General features: G+C 36.9%; 1 protein-coding gene across 1 annotated transcript in view; it reads left to right on the forward strand.

The window, feature by feature from the left end:
* The window catches only part of LOC138715254 (protein FAM107B), a 520,167-nt gene that overhangs the window by 210,471 nt on the left and 295,799 nt on the right, over window positions 1-13,897 (forward strand). The window lies entirely within an intron of this gene.

Consider the following 13,897-nt stretch of genomic DNA (forward strand, 5'->3'; position numbering starts at 1 on the left):
TTTCTGCTCATCTCTATCTTTTTATAATTCTCAACTTCCACTTCCTCTCACCATCATCTCTTTCTGCTCATCTCTATCTTTTTCTCATTCTCAACTTCCTCTCATCATCATCTTTTTCTGCTCATCTCTATCTTTTTATAATTCTCAACTTCCACTTCCTCTCACCATCATCTCTTTCTGCTCATCTCTAGCTTTTTCTCATTCTCAACTTCCACTTCTTTTCATCATCATCTCTTTCTGCTCATCTCTATCTTTTTCTAATTCTCAACTTCTACTTCCTCTCATCATCACCTCTTTCTGCTCATATCTGTCTTTTCCTCATTCTCAACTTCCACTTCCTCTCATCATCTCTTTCTGCTCATCTCTATCTTTTCTCATTCTCAACTTCCACTTCCTCTCATCATCATCTCTTTCTGCTCATCTCTATCTTTTTGTCATTCTCAACTTCTACTTCCCCTCATCGTATATCTTTCTGCTCATTTTTTCCTTTTGCTCATTCTCACCTTCCACTTCTTCTCGTATCTCTATCTTTTTCTCATTCTCAACTTCCACTTCCTCTCACCATCCTCTCTTTTTCTCATTCTCAACTTCCACTTCCTCTCATCATCATCTCTTTCTGCTCATCTCTATCTTCTCATTCTCAACTTCCACTTCCCCTCATCGTATATCTTTCTGCTCATTCTTTCCTTTTGCTCATTCTCACCTTCCACTTCTTCTCGTATCTCTATCTTTTTCTCATTCTCAACTTCCACTTCCTCTCATGATCCTCTCTTTTTCTCATTCTTTCCTTTTGCTCATTCTCACCTTCCACTTCCTCTCGTATCTCTTTCTGCTCCTCTCTTTTTCTTTTTCTCAATTTGCTCTTTCTCTTATCGTCATCTCTTTCTGCTTATCCCTTCCTTTCCTTCATTCTCAATTTCCAATTAGTGCCATCTTCATCTCTTACGTTTCTCGTTCTTAATTTCGTTTAATGGATGCAATGATTATTTTAATTTCTTCGTAGATCTGTCTTGTAATAACAAAGCATGAGTTATTTAATGAGACAGTTTTCTTAATCATATTATTGATCCCCTTAATTCTCTTTATAGTTTTATGGGTAATACCAACGTTGTGATCTTTCCACGTCATTTTCTTCCCCTAGTGTTTCTTAATCTGTTTTCATCGCAAGTGACACTGCGTGTGGGAGAATATAGTAGCATTAGCTGGCAAAGCCGGGTGCTTATTCATGAAATAGTGATAATGAAGAATTGGCTGCGTGATGATAGGTGAAATTAAAATACCTCGCCAAAAACCACCACAGTGCCATTTTGCTCATCACATATTCTACTTGAATTGGTTGGAATTTTACATGGATTCCTTGTGTGAAAAACGACAGTATTGAACTTCCTGGTCATGATTTTCTTTACTTCTTTAGCACTTAACGTCACTTTCATCGGCAAAGCTCATTCAGCGGCAGTGATACGATCGGATGATTACTAATATTGATGAAGAGAAAAGGATTTGGATTTTGTCGTAACGTGATGAAAGTAACAGTGACCTGATGAATATAAAATGATATGAAAGTTTATTATCATGGCCAGTTTTAAAGTACTTTCTTCAAGTTTATCTTCATAAGCAAATTCTGAAAATGATTATCGTGCATTCTAAATATTACTCATAGGCAACGCTGATCTTCGTCTAGAAATTTCTATGATAACCAGTATAAAATTTATCCTTCAGCACACACACATTTCCAAATTTGGCAATAGAGACAAGAGGTTTAGATTTTTAATTTAGTCACGTAATACTCGTCGACCTTAACCTGAAAAGTTTCAATATTGTAACATATAAAGCTTTTTAACCCGATTTATATCGAAGTTCACGTGTAATGTCAATAAATCAATCCAGTGTAAACTAATTTATTCTTCAATCGGCTATATCTAAGACACTTGCCGGCCTCACCATGTCAAGGATGGCATGAAATTCGACGTTCTGACTTGACACACTATTATAGCACAACATGCAGTTTGGAGCCAAAAACGTTCTCAAGTCAGTCGGTATTCATTTTATTTTCATCATTTTAAAATTACTTCAGGCATTTTCTATCAAATGTACAGCAGATCTAAACAAGACCATGAAAAACATGAAATATCGGAAATTGGAAATATAAGTTCAGGGGTGCCACAGGGCAGCGTTCTGGGTCCATTACTCTTTATAATTTACGTAAATGACCTATGCCAGGATATTACATCAAATGTGAGGCTATTTGCAGACGACTGCATTATCTATAGAAAGATTAGAAATAATTCAGACGTAGATGCTATTCAAACAGACTTGAATAACATTTACAACTGGGCGTTAAAGCATAGGATGAAAATAAATGGTTCTAAAAGTAAATCTATAACATTTTGTAAAACCCGAGAGGAAACTAGTCTAAATTACGAATTCAGTGGTGTTGTAATTCCGCAAGAACAATGTTGTAAATACCTAGGAGTGTATTTAAACTCCAAACTTTCTTGGGGAGAGCATGTTGATAATGTTACAGGCAAAGCATGGAGGGCACTTCACTTTATTATGAGAATCTTGAGAAAGGCTAGCCCCAAATCGAGGGAAATAGCATATCTAACATTAGTGCGACCGTTAATGGAATACGGAACTACGTGTTGGGATCCCTATAGAATATATCAGATAAATTCCTTAGAAAGAATCCAGTATAGGGCAGCTAAATTTGTTAAAGGTAAAAGAGAAGATGGGAACGATACGATAAAAGAACTTAAATGGGAAACTTTGGAAAACAGACGTAGGAAAACTAGAATAACATCATTGTACAGAGCACATCTAGGTCAGAAAGCATGGGTAGACATAACGGCTCGGTTAGAAAAGCCAACGTACTATGGTAGGAACGATAATGATTTTAAAATCAAATGTAGGAAACAGAAAACGGATGTAGGTAAATTCTCATTTTTAAATAGAACTATAAATGATTGGAATGACCTACCTGCAGCGGTCTTTGAGAACTGTCCTTCCTTAAGGAGATTCAAGAATAATTTAAAGAGTTGTGTATAAAGTGAAAATTAAAATTAAGGTGACATTCAACACTTAATTTTTTAAGGTGGCATGTATTTATCTAGCCTGACGAGTTTACTTCCTTGGTTTGAATTGTAAATTATTTAAAAATAGCGTGTAAGAGGGCCTTACACTAGAAATGTTTAGTTTAAATGTAGTTCTGTTTATAAGTATGCATAAGAATGCAATTATTTGACTTATTTGAACTATTGTATCAGTGAAGCGAGGTGAGTCAGTGAAGTTATGGTTTTACAGTGCAGTGAACAGTTCCGATCAGTGATAATTTATAGCGTCAATGAAATGTGTTCTATAGTGTCAGTGAAATGTGTGCTAAAGTGTCAGTGAAATGCGTCATAGTGCCACTACAGGGAATGAGATGAGAGTAAAGTGAAAGACTATTGAAAATTATGTAGGACCTATACATAATTATGTAGGTTGTGTTGTAAAATTAGGTGTTTTATTTTATGTTTAATTATTATTGTGTTAAATTGTATTGTGTATTCTTATTGTATTGTGTATAAAATTGTATATGTGTTGTAAATTTTATTATGTAGGCTATTGTAAATTTTATTGTGTATTGCTTATCATTTTAACTGTGTATTGTTAATATTGTATATACCACTGCCACCGGGTGCTTGCCCACTTGCAGTGTAAATAAATACATACAAACATTGTTTGTATCGTCTCTGTTACACTGAATTTACAATGAAATAGAGAGTAATTATTTCCTCACAGTTGTGCAACTATAGTATAGTACACAGTTAATAAGAGATTGGGATTTTATTAAATTGTGACTTATTGAAGTTCATTCATAGTTTTCTGCCCAAGGGCAGGTCTTTCACTGAAAACTCAGCATTCTCCAATCTTTCCTATTTTCTGCCTTCCTCTTAATCTCCGCATATTATGTATATATCTTAATATCGTCTATCATCTGATATCTTCTTCTGCCCCGAACTCTTCTCCCGTTCACCATTCCTTCCTATTTGAGTATAATACTCTGTTTTTCGCTTTAGTGTAAAATGAGGCGCATCTGACTTGCCATCGCTAATAGATGGAAAGTTTATTCAAGTACCAGTAGAAATGAACATTTCACAATATTTCAAACTTATATTTTATATTCTGCACATTGGTTAGTTTGTATTAGCAGCTACATTTCTGTAGTAACTTTTCCATTTTAGTATTTCTTCAAGTTGGGTTTCGACCTGCAATTGTGGAAAGTTCTCTTGTAAACTTGCAAATAAAAAGATTTATTTTACACTGTAAGAAGCCTGAAAATGGTTCCGGACCTGTGTAAGATTCCCAACATAAGTGTGAGATTTATCTCTCTTCTATCGCGGCTAAATATGTTGTTCTGCTTTTGTGTTTCTTATGTATTATATTTTCTCAGCTCATGGTTTTGCATCGTGCTAACCATATGACCAACGAACCCTGCTACCACTTCAATCATAGAGGAGAGGTACGAGGGAGGATCGAAAAGTAATGCACAACAACTTTTTGTGGCAACGTATTTAATAGATAAGCAAAACGAAATAATGCAGAAAAAAAGCTACAGGTTTTACCTATTTTTCAACACAGGAATCAAATATCTCGATACATTTCCCCCATCTGACACCAGATTCAGTACACCTCGTTCATAAAACTACGACTGTGCACGACTGATTTCACTTTTTCATCCGAACCAAAGCATTGGCCTCCTAGAATTTTTTCATTGGTCCGAAGAGGTGAAACTCAGATTGTGCGAGGTCTGGGCTGCAGGGTGGGTGACTGCCGCCTCAATGCCTCTTGACATTGAGTGGTGTTGCAGCGGTCACTGGTCGCCCGGAACGTGCTTCGTCTGTAAGATTTACTCGACCCTCTTCAAAGAACCTGCACCACTGGAGATGTTGCTACGGTCCAGACAATCAGCATCGTACACCTCCAACATTTCCCTGTGGGTTTCACTCGGACTTTTTTGTTTTGCTCAGAGAAAACGGACTACACCTCGCTGCTCTTCACAAGTAGACGATGCTAGCACACGTTCCATCTTTACTCAGTAGTTACCGTTCGTTCCGTCAGGGTGGCACCTAATCGAGGCATTGCTGTCTGTAGCGCAAGGTTCAAACTAACTATCTGAACGTCCTAACCAAAATAGTATACCGTAAAGAAATTGTTGTGCGTTACTTTCCGATCCTCCCTAGTATATATTATTTAGTCGTGCTGTCCATCAAAACCTGAAGTATCCCTATATACGTCATTGATACGTACAGAAAACATGCAGGTAGAATTCACAATAAATTTCTGTGCCTCGGCACTGCCGATGATCTGGTCAGCAACCACGATCCGATCGCCTTTTCCTTCCAGGTATCAATTTTGTAGGAAATTTAGTGGATTTCAGAGCCAAACAAGTGCAAGGAATATTGAAATGCACCTGGTGGAAAGGATAGGCAGTGGAGAGGTTTATGCTTTGGCCAAAGACGGGGCTTAATTTGACCTTACTAACCAGAGACTTATCGGTTTTCTCATTAGCGTTAAATACAGCGGCGAAAGCTGTTCTTAGAACATCCCGAATAAATGGGAGTAAATTATTAGGTATGAAACATGACCCAAACTCAGGATCCTAGTCTTAGCTTTATTAGCGGTAAATCCGATTACTAGAAGGATTTTAGCGTGGTGACAGAGATAATGATAGATCACTTCTCCTGAAGAGTCAACTGCTCTTTAATCCCTTGGCATTTATAATAGGATATCAACAAGCCAGATTTATACCTTGAAGTTTATACACGTCTTTCAGTTCCGTGTTAATCCCGGAAAATATGGCGCACGTGAGATAAATTAACTAAGTTACTCAAAATGTTGGCGTAATTTTTTTGTTGCTGTGAAGAATGAGTGAAAAAAGGAAAATAAAGGAAAACCTGTTCTTTTTCTTTGTCTCTTGTTTAGGCTTCGTAGCCTGTTAACACTAGATGAAGGAATCATGCCTCGTCAATGTTCATTATTTGACAGGGAGCCGCACCACCTTTTCTTCGGTCTACCGGGTGTCCCTCTCCCTTTGAGTAGTCCGTCTCTCGCTATTCTCACTAATCTATCTTCCATTCTTGCTATGTGTTCACTCCATTCATCCCTCGTCCAATGATCCATTCGCCTTCACGTTGAATACCACATACTGTTCGTATTTCCTGATTTCGTGCTCTGTCTCTTCTTTTTCTGTTATTTTTCGAATTATATTCACTCCTGTGGTTTCCAATAATTGTCTTGTTCTCGTGGTATCGGCCCTTGCGTCAGCTGCATATATCATTATCGGTTTCACCACTGTTTTATAAATCTTAGTTTTGTTTGTCTTCTCACTTTCTTAGACATTTGTTTTTTTTCCGAATATAGTCATAGTCAAACATCCTGAAATGTTTGTAGTTTTATTAACTTGATCTATTACTTCATTTTTTTAGAAATTCAAAATTTTAAACCGTAATGTCAATTTATGGAAAGCAAGGGATGCTACCGCATTTACCTTTCTCAAGAAAAACTGAAAATATTAGACGGACATTAAGATTTATGGCTAATATGCGGAGACTAAGATAAAGGCAGAAAATAGGAAAGGTTAAAGAAAGCTGGATTTGCAGTGAAAGATCTGTCCTTCGGCAGAACACTATGAATGAATGAATGAATGAATGAATGAATGTATGTTAGTTAACTGATCTGCATAACTTTCTCATAGATATTTTTCCAACTGCAATTTACAACGTAGCGATAATTGCTAATGCATTTTATGGTTTATGACTTTTTTCCGGTTTCTTATGGTTGTTGGCATGTTCTTTTGTACTTATAATAAATAAACAGATAATGGTCCCTTCTATCCAGTAAATGTCATAACAATTCAAAGTGAGGTCTACGCAATGAACAAAGAAGGATGTGGTTTTCAGTATTTAAAAGAAAAGTTAGGCCTACTGTCAGGGTCGTGCTTTTTTTTTTAGCATTAATATTAATTCCGTAATTTTAAGTGATAGATTTAACTTACGAAGTAACATCTATAAATTATCCTCCCAGTCGCCAATTACAGTAAGATCTCATTGTTTTCATAACACACCGAATTATTTTATTTTTATACATATTCGTTACAACGATACCCTGGTTGTTCACTAAATTCCATTAATATGCAAACCATTAAAATATTAAAAAGCAGTGTGCTCCGTGAATCCTTCTGTGTAATACCTTTCTTTATTGTTGTAGGCTCTGTCAATTTCCCTTCATACTGATCATTGAATACATTTTTCTTTCTTTCTTACTCTGCCTTCCCTTTTATGCGACTTACACACCACTGCGGATAGGGGATGGAGATTCTTCTGATTGTACACTAGACATCCCACAAATGTGGACCTCCCTAGTCATGGGATCGGCATGACGCAAGACCGCCGCTGAGACATCACAGGACAGGACGATCGTCACAAGACAACGGACAAACACCCAGTCCCGTGGACGGAAGATAAATTTCTTTCATTGCCCACGCAGGGACTCGAACCTCGGACCGCTTGTTTGGGAAGCTCAAACGCTATCCACATAGCTATAGCAGACTCATTGGATACATTACATTGTATATACAGTATATTTTGTATTAATGAAATTCAGGCTATTGAGGACATTAAAATCACTTTAAATCCCTAATATCAATGTGAGATTAATATTGTCAAATGCTTTGTTTAAATCAACAAAACAATAAAATGCTTGAAAATTCTTGTTGCATATCACTTAGACTGATTATATCAAAAAGTTTTTGGTTATTTTAATTGTCAATTTCAATATTGTATTCAATAAATGGATTCCACTATAATTTTCAGGGTTTTGTTTAATCCTTTCTTAAATATTGGTATTAAAAGTTCTTATAAAGTTACTGTGAATGAAAAATACTGTTGCCATTGAGCTTGAACCCGTGCTCTTTCATCCATATGTTGTAACTCTTCCAATAGAGGTTATTAGGCTTCTTAAATGTGTATAATTGTATCACCGGAAATCGAACTTCAATTTCTTTAAAAGGGAAGCGCTGTGGTGTACTTGTGCACCGCATCCACCGCACTGCCACTCTCTGTGCAGTTTTCCGTGGTATTAGCTGCACGTGGGCGTGCTGATTGGGTCTCCCTCGTAAGCTTAATTGTGGCGTTAATGAGTGTGTCGGAATTGAGCCGTGGTATCATCGAAACGCTTATTAGAGGCTGGCTGCTCTCGGGCGCCCAAGATCACACAGCTGTGAAAGTGGCAGAAAAAGCTGATCGAGATTCTGTGAGGCTCTGCTCGGCACCCAACAGATGCGCTCTCAAAGAATACGGAAGGAACATGTGTTCCTCGTAGCTCAGGGTGGCTCGATAAAAGGGCCGGATGTAGGAATCTGTGGTCTACGCGCATACCACATGCAGAGAAAGAGGACGAGGGACTGCAGTGGCGGCTGCACACACACCGGCACTTGGCATTTCACTTTCTTTATGTCCAATAACTTAATAGGCTATATGCCATTAGGAAAGTTCAGGATAACACAGAGGGTTTAGAATTCAACGGGTTACATCAGCTTCTTGTCTATGCGGATGACGTGAATATGTTAGGAGAAAATCGACAAACGATTAGGGAAAACGCGGAAATTCTACTTGAAGCAAGTAAAGCGATAGGATTGGAAGTAAATCCCGAAAAGACTAAGTATATGATTATGTCTCGTGACCAGGATATTGTACGAAATGGAACTATAAAAATTGAGATTTATTCTTCGAAGAGGTGGAAAAATTCAAATATCTTGGAGCAACAGTAACAAATATAAATGACACTCGGGAGGAAATTAAGCGCAGAATAAATATGGGAAATGCGTGTTATTATTCGGCTGAGAAGCTTTTGTCATCCAGTATGCTTTCAAAAAAAGCTGAAAGTTAGAATTTATAAAACAATTATATTACCGATTGTTCTGTATGGTTGTGAAACTTGAACTCTCACTCTGAGAGAGGAACATAGGTTAAGGGTGTTTGAGAATAAGGTGCTTAGGAAAATATTTGGGGCTAAGAGGAATGAGGTTACAGGAGAATGGAGAAAGTTACACAACGCAGAACTGCACGTATTTTATTCTTCACCTGACATAATTAGGAACATTAAATCCAGACGTTTTAGATGGGCAGGGCATGTAGCACATATGGGCGAATCCAGAAATATATATAGAGTGTTAGTTGGGAGGCCGGAGGGAAAAAGACCTTTGGGGAGGCCGAGACGTAGATGGGAGGATAATATTAAAATGGATTTGAGGGAGGTGGGATATGATGGTAGAGACTGGATTAATCTTGCTTAGGATAGGGACCAATGGCGGGCTTATGTGAGGGCGGCAATGAACCTCCGGGTTCCTTAAAAGCCGGTAAGTATACTGATTCTTTCAATGAATACTAGGCGTCTCGTGTCACTGAATTTGATGGGGTCAAGGGTGATTCGTTTAAACGAAAATTCGACTAAACCGGAAACATAGGTGCTTTACATAGTTTTACATGCCGCAACCTCACCCCGTTTAATTTTCATAAAACTTTACAAAACTGAAGCTAGTGTAACGTTAATTAAACGTATAAAATATTGAATCTCTGTGTCGAGTACTTGTTTTGTAATAACGATTTTAATTTTGGAATTCCTTACACTCCAAATTTTACTCTTTTTTTTCTCTCTCATTTTTAATGACTGGTAACTCCAAAAATATTTACATTACACTTTAGATATTGTGAATTTTTACTTTCCTTTCCATGGACAACATCTGTCAAAAATTTCATTGAATTCTAAGAGGATCATGTTGAAAATGATTTAGAAGTGTATTGATTTGACATGGACTGACCCACACTACACACTTTACAAGTTAAAAGAACAACTTTAAAATAAGTACGGTAAACTAAACATTTTTAAACATACGTAGGCTTTCGTACATATACTGTACTACTGTATGTATACTGTGCATAGAAATGAGGAAGTAAACTAAACATTTTTTAAACATAGCCCTTCGTACATATACTGTACTACTGTATGAATACTATGCATAGAAAGGAGAAAAATTTAATTTTTAACTGAATTGCAACAATGCACTAATACTGAAAGGGCGCGGAAACAAGATACAGTACAAACTTCACTCTTTTTTTCTCTCTCTTGTACGGAGGAGGGACCCCGAAGGCTTGCACTGCAGCCTGAGGCTTATTGTGCTTACCACTCTTATTCTGTGAATGATTGGGTAGCCGAACGGCCGCGCTCTTGTACAAGTACATACAAGTACAGCACGCCGCACCGTAAACTTAACCCGGGCTGTGGTATGGATGATGATGATGATGTGTGAATTAATGATGGCGAAATGAGTCCGAGGTCCAACGCCGGAAGTTACCCAGCAATTCCGCTTCAATTGCTTGAGGGAAAACCCCGGAAAAAATCCCAACCAGGATTTGAACCCGAGCCCACTCGTTCACGGTCAAACGCGCTAACCGTTACTCCACAGCGGTGGACAACCTCCCTCTTACACCGTTTCTAATTTGGCACCAACAACAGATAACAAAATATTGCCGAGCTCTTGTTGTGTACTTCAGACGATGTAAGCTCTATATGAGAAGGATAGTTGAATTTGTAAGACTACAATGTGAAAAACGATAAGTAAATTTACACGATCGCTATTTCATCATCAGACTTCACTCTGTGATATACAGAGGTGTGAAAATTATTAGAATAATCTTAATTTTAAAGGTTTTTTAATAGTTCCTTCACAAATATTAATTGAATTGATGAATATTGGTATATAATATTACTATACTGATGTAGGATATATTTACTACTAACAATGCCAGAAAGCATTGTTGTACATTGGTATTTTTCTTATTTTACAATTGTTATGGGAATTCAGAAATTATTATATTATGTTGGCGGAATTGGAAACATAAAAAATTAATTAAGAAATGCTTTAAACAAATTGTTCTTTGCGTTTACATTGTTGTGAAGGTTCAAATGAACATATATGTTTTGTGCATTTAATTTTTTATGTTTCCAATTCCGCCAACATAATATAATAATTTCTGAATTCCCATAACAATTGTAAAATAAGAAAAATACCAATGTACAACAATGCTCTCCGGCATTGTTAGTAGTAAATACATCCTACATCAGTATAGTAATATATACCAATATTCATCAATTCAATTAATATTTGTGAAGGAACTATTAAAAAAACTTTAAAATTAAGATTATTCTAATAATTTTCACACCTCTGTACAATCAACTTTCTGCACCAAAGTACAAGCCTACTGCATGTAACAATATGCTTGGCAAAAGACAGGTTATAATATTAACATTATATCATCGTTTGAAAATTTAATTAGTGTGGCTTTTGGTACTGAACTGCTTGATTGCTTAAGTGATATTGAATGTGAAAAGAGACTTTAGTAAGATGTACATATTGATCAGAAATCCGAAATCCTACACCTGTACTTTGAAGACCCGAATAGCTGTGCAGCAATATTAGGTCAGTAGAAGAAAGTTTGTTCAGTTTTCGTATTTGTTTTAAGCAGAGATTTAGTGCCAATGTTGATAGGAAATGTAGTAATATTGTCACGACATTGAAATATGTATTTTTGATCTTATTGTATTGACATTTTGTTTCTTTGCTTTGTCAAAGTTCTTCTCTTAGACCTTGAATAGGTGGTCATTCAAATGTCTCTTGTGCTAAGACACGCAGTTTTGTATGGAAGTGACTCCTATCATATTTTTGTGATAAGGGATTTATATTAGAAGCATGTTTTTGTGCGGTTCTGAGCGTTTGAGATCAAGTACATCCCTTGAAAGTATTCATATTTAAGTTATTATCATCATACGGCTTTCAGGTAATGGTTTCCCTCACATTTCTGCATACGGTCCACCACTACCATTGATTACATCAGTGCTGGGCATCGGGAGCGGAACCAGTCTCTAAACGGGGAAGCTTAATATTCATCCGCGACTGAATCAACGCTGCGCGGTTTTCGGCGGGGAAAAAAGGGGATGAAGAGAAATCATATGGCTCCCCGTGAGAGAGTAGAATCCGCTCTTGCTGCCCAGCTCTGGATTACATTCAATCACATATCCTAATATATTATTTTCTCCTATCATCTATATCTCCCCATATCTTCCAATTACCTAAAGTTAAACCCTATTTCTGTCTATTTCTTCCTCCATCCTTTCTGATGTACAGTATTTTCAACTCTTAACCTTTTTATCTCCCCTCAATCCCATTCTCGAATACCATACAATACTATCTACCTTTCTCTTATATAGAAACATTCTCGTCTACATCTATTCATCCATCTCTACTACTATCATTGTCATTTTTCATTACTGTTATCCCTAATTTTCTGTTTATCTTAAAAACCTTTTTATCTCTGACTAGTATCCCTTGTAATATGGTTTGAAAAACGAGCTATAACGTCTGGGGGATTATCGTTCAAACAACACGTTACCCCTGCACTGATTGGATGATCGTTCACCTTTGTTGAGACATGTGGGCATAAGGCCAGCATGCTCGGGACCTTGGCCCTTTTGTGGGCTCTCGCGCTACGAATTATTATGATTAATAACAACAATTTATATACGTACTTTATATTCTTGTAGGAACGTCGGGGTGTGAGTGGTTATGTATAGGCCTAAAACAAGTGATGCGAAGGCGGCGTGCCATGCAGAAGTAATAGGCCGTATGATCTAGCGTGACATTGTGAAGAGTGACGCAGGTGTGAATGTAACGCTTATGAAACTGAACCGACATTTAGCACCACATACCCGTGTTTGATTCCCGTTCAGTTCAGCTGGATTGACCTCTATATTTCCTCCTGCCTGCATTTTCCATTAGATACAAGTTCACTGTAATCGAAACGGAACAACTGGGGCTATTTATAAAGCCTTGGCATTCAGGTTGGTGCGCTGCTCGGGTTATACCCTTCAAGTTTTGTGAAAGCTGAGCAATTCTAAAGACATTCCATTAATCGCTTTACTCAATCAGAGAGAGTAACTAGTCAAGTGTTGAAGATGCGTCATGGACGAATTTCGCTTCGTTCCACCTTCTGAACGACATGCACACAAAGAGCGTTTACTAAGTTACTGCTGATAATTACAGAGTTATTCCGAAGATCATTTTGAGTAAGCAAGTTCATATGAACATGTTTCGGCTGCGAATACTATAGAATAATTTACTGTATATACAACTAGCACATTTCTTTCTTTCTTTATTTCAAAACGAATGATGCTAGCCACAATTTGTTATACTTCATATGTAGAGTATCTTTGGGAGATTGCAAACCTCTATAGCAAATGTTGAAAATTCTTTATTTATTCGGCTGGAATTTCACTTAATGATCAGTTTTTAACATCAAATTAAGCAGGAGTTTTGATTCCCTGTCACGAGATGCGCAGATGTTTATTCTTTATTCCTTATTGTTGGCAGTTGTTTTCGACATTTTGTTTTAGTCACTGAAAATGCAGTACACATTAAATCAACGGCTCTTCCTTGTGAAGTAATACTGAATTACGAATTCAATTACAGCTACTCAAAAAGGCATATCAGAGAGAATTTGGTGTTCGTAATCCCCCCCAGAGAAACATAGTACTGGTAAACAAGCTGGAAACAACTGGATCTCTAAAAGAATAATAATTTTGAAGACAATAAAAATATACAGAATAAAGAATAAACAACTGCGCATCTCGTGACACGGAATCAAAATTCCTGCTTAATTTGACGTTAAAAACTGGTCATTAAGTGAATTTTCAGCCGAATAAATAATTTTCAACATTTGCTATAGAGATTGGTAATCTCCGAAAGATACTCTACATTTGAGGTATAACAAATTGTGACTAGCATCATTCGTTTTTAAATAAA

The sequence above is a fragment of the Periplaneta americana genome, chromosome 15, assembly GCF_040183065.1.
Source record: "Periplaneta americana isolate PAMFEO1 chromosome 15, P.americana_PAMFEO1_priV1, whole genome shotgun sequence".
In the NCBI taxonomy this organism is placed as follows: domain Eukaryota; kingdom Metazoa; phylum Arthropoda; class Insecta; order Blattodea; family Blattidae; genus Periplaneta; species Periplaneta americana.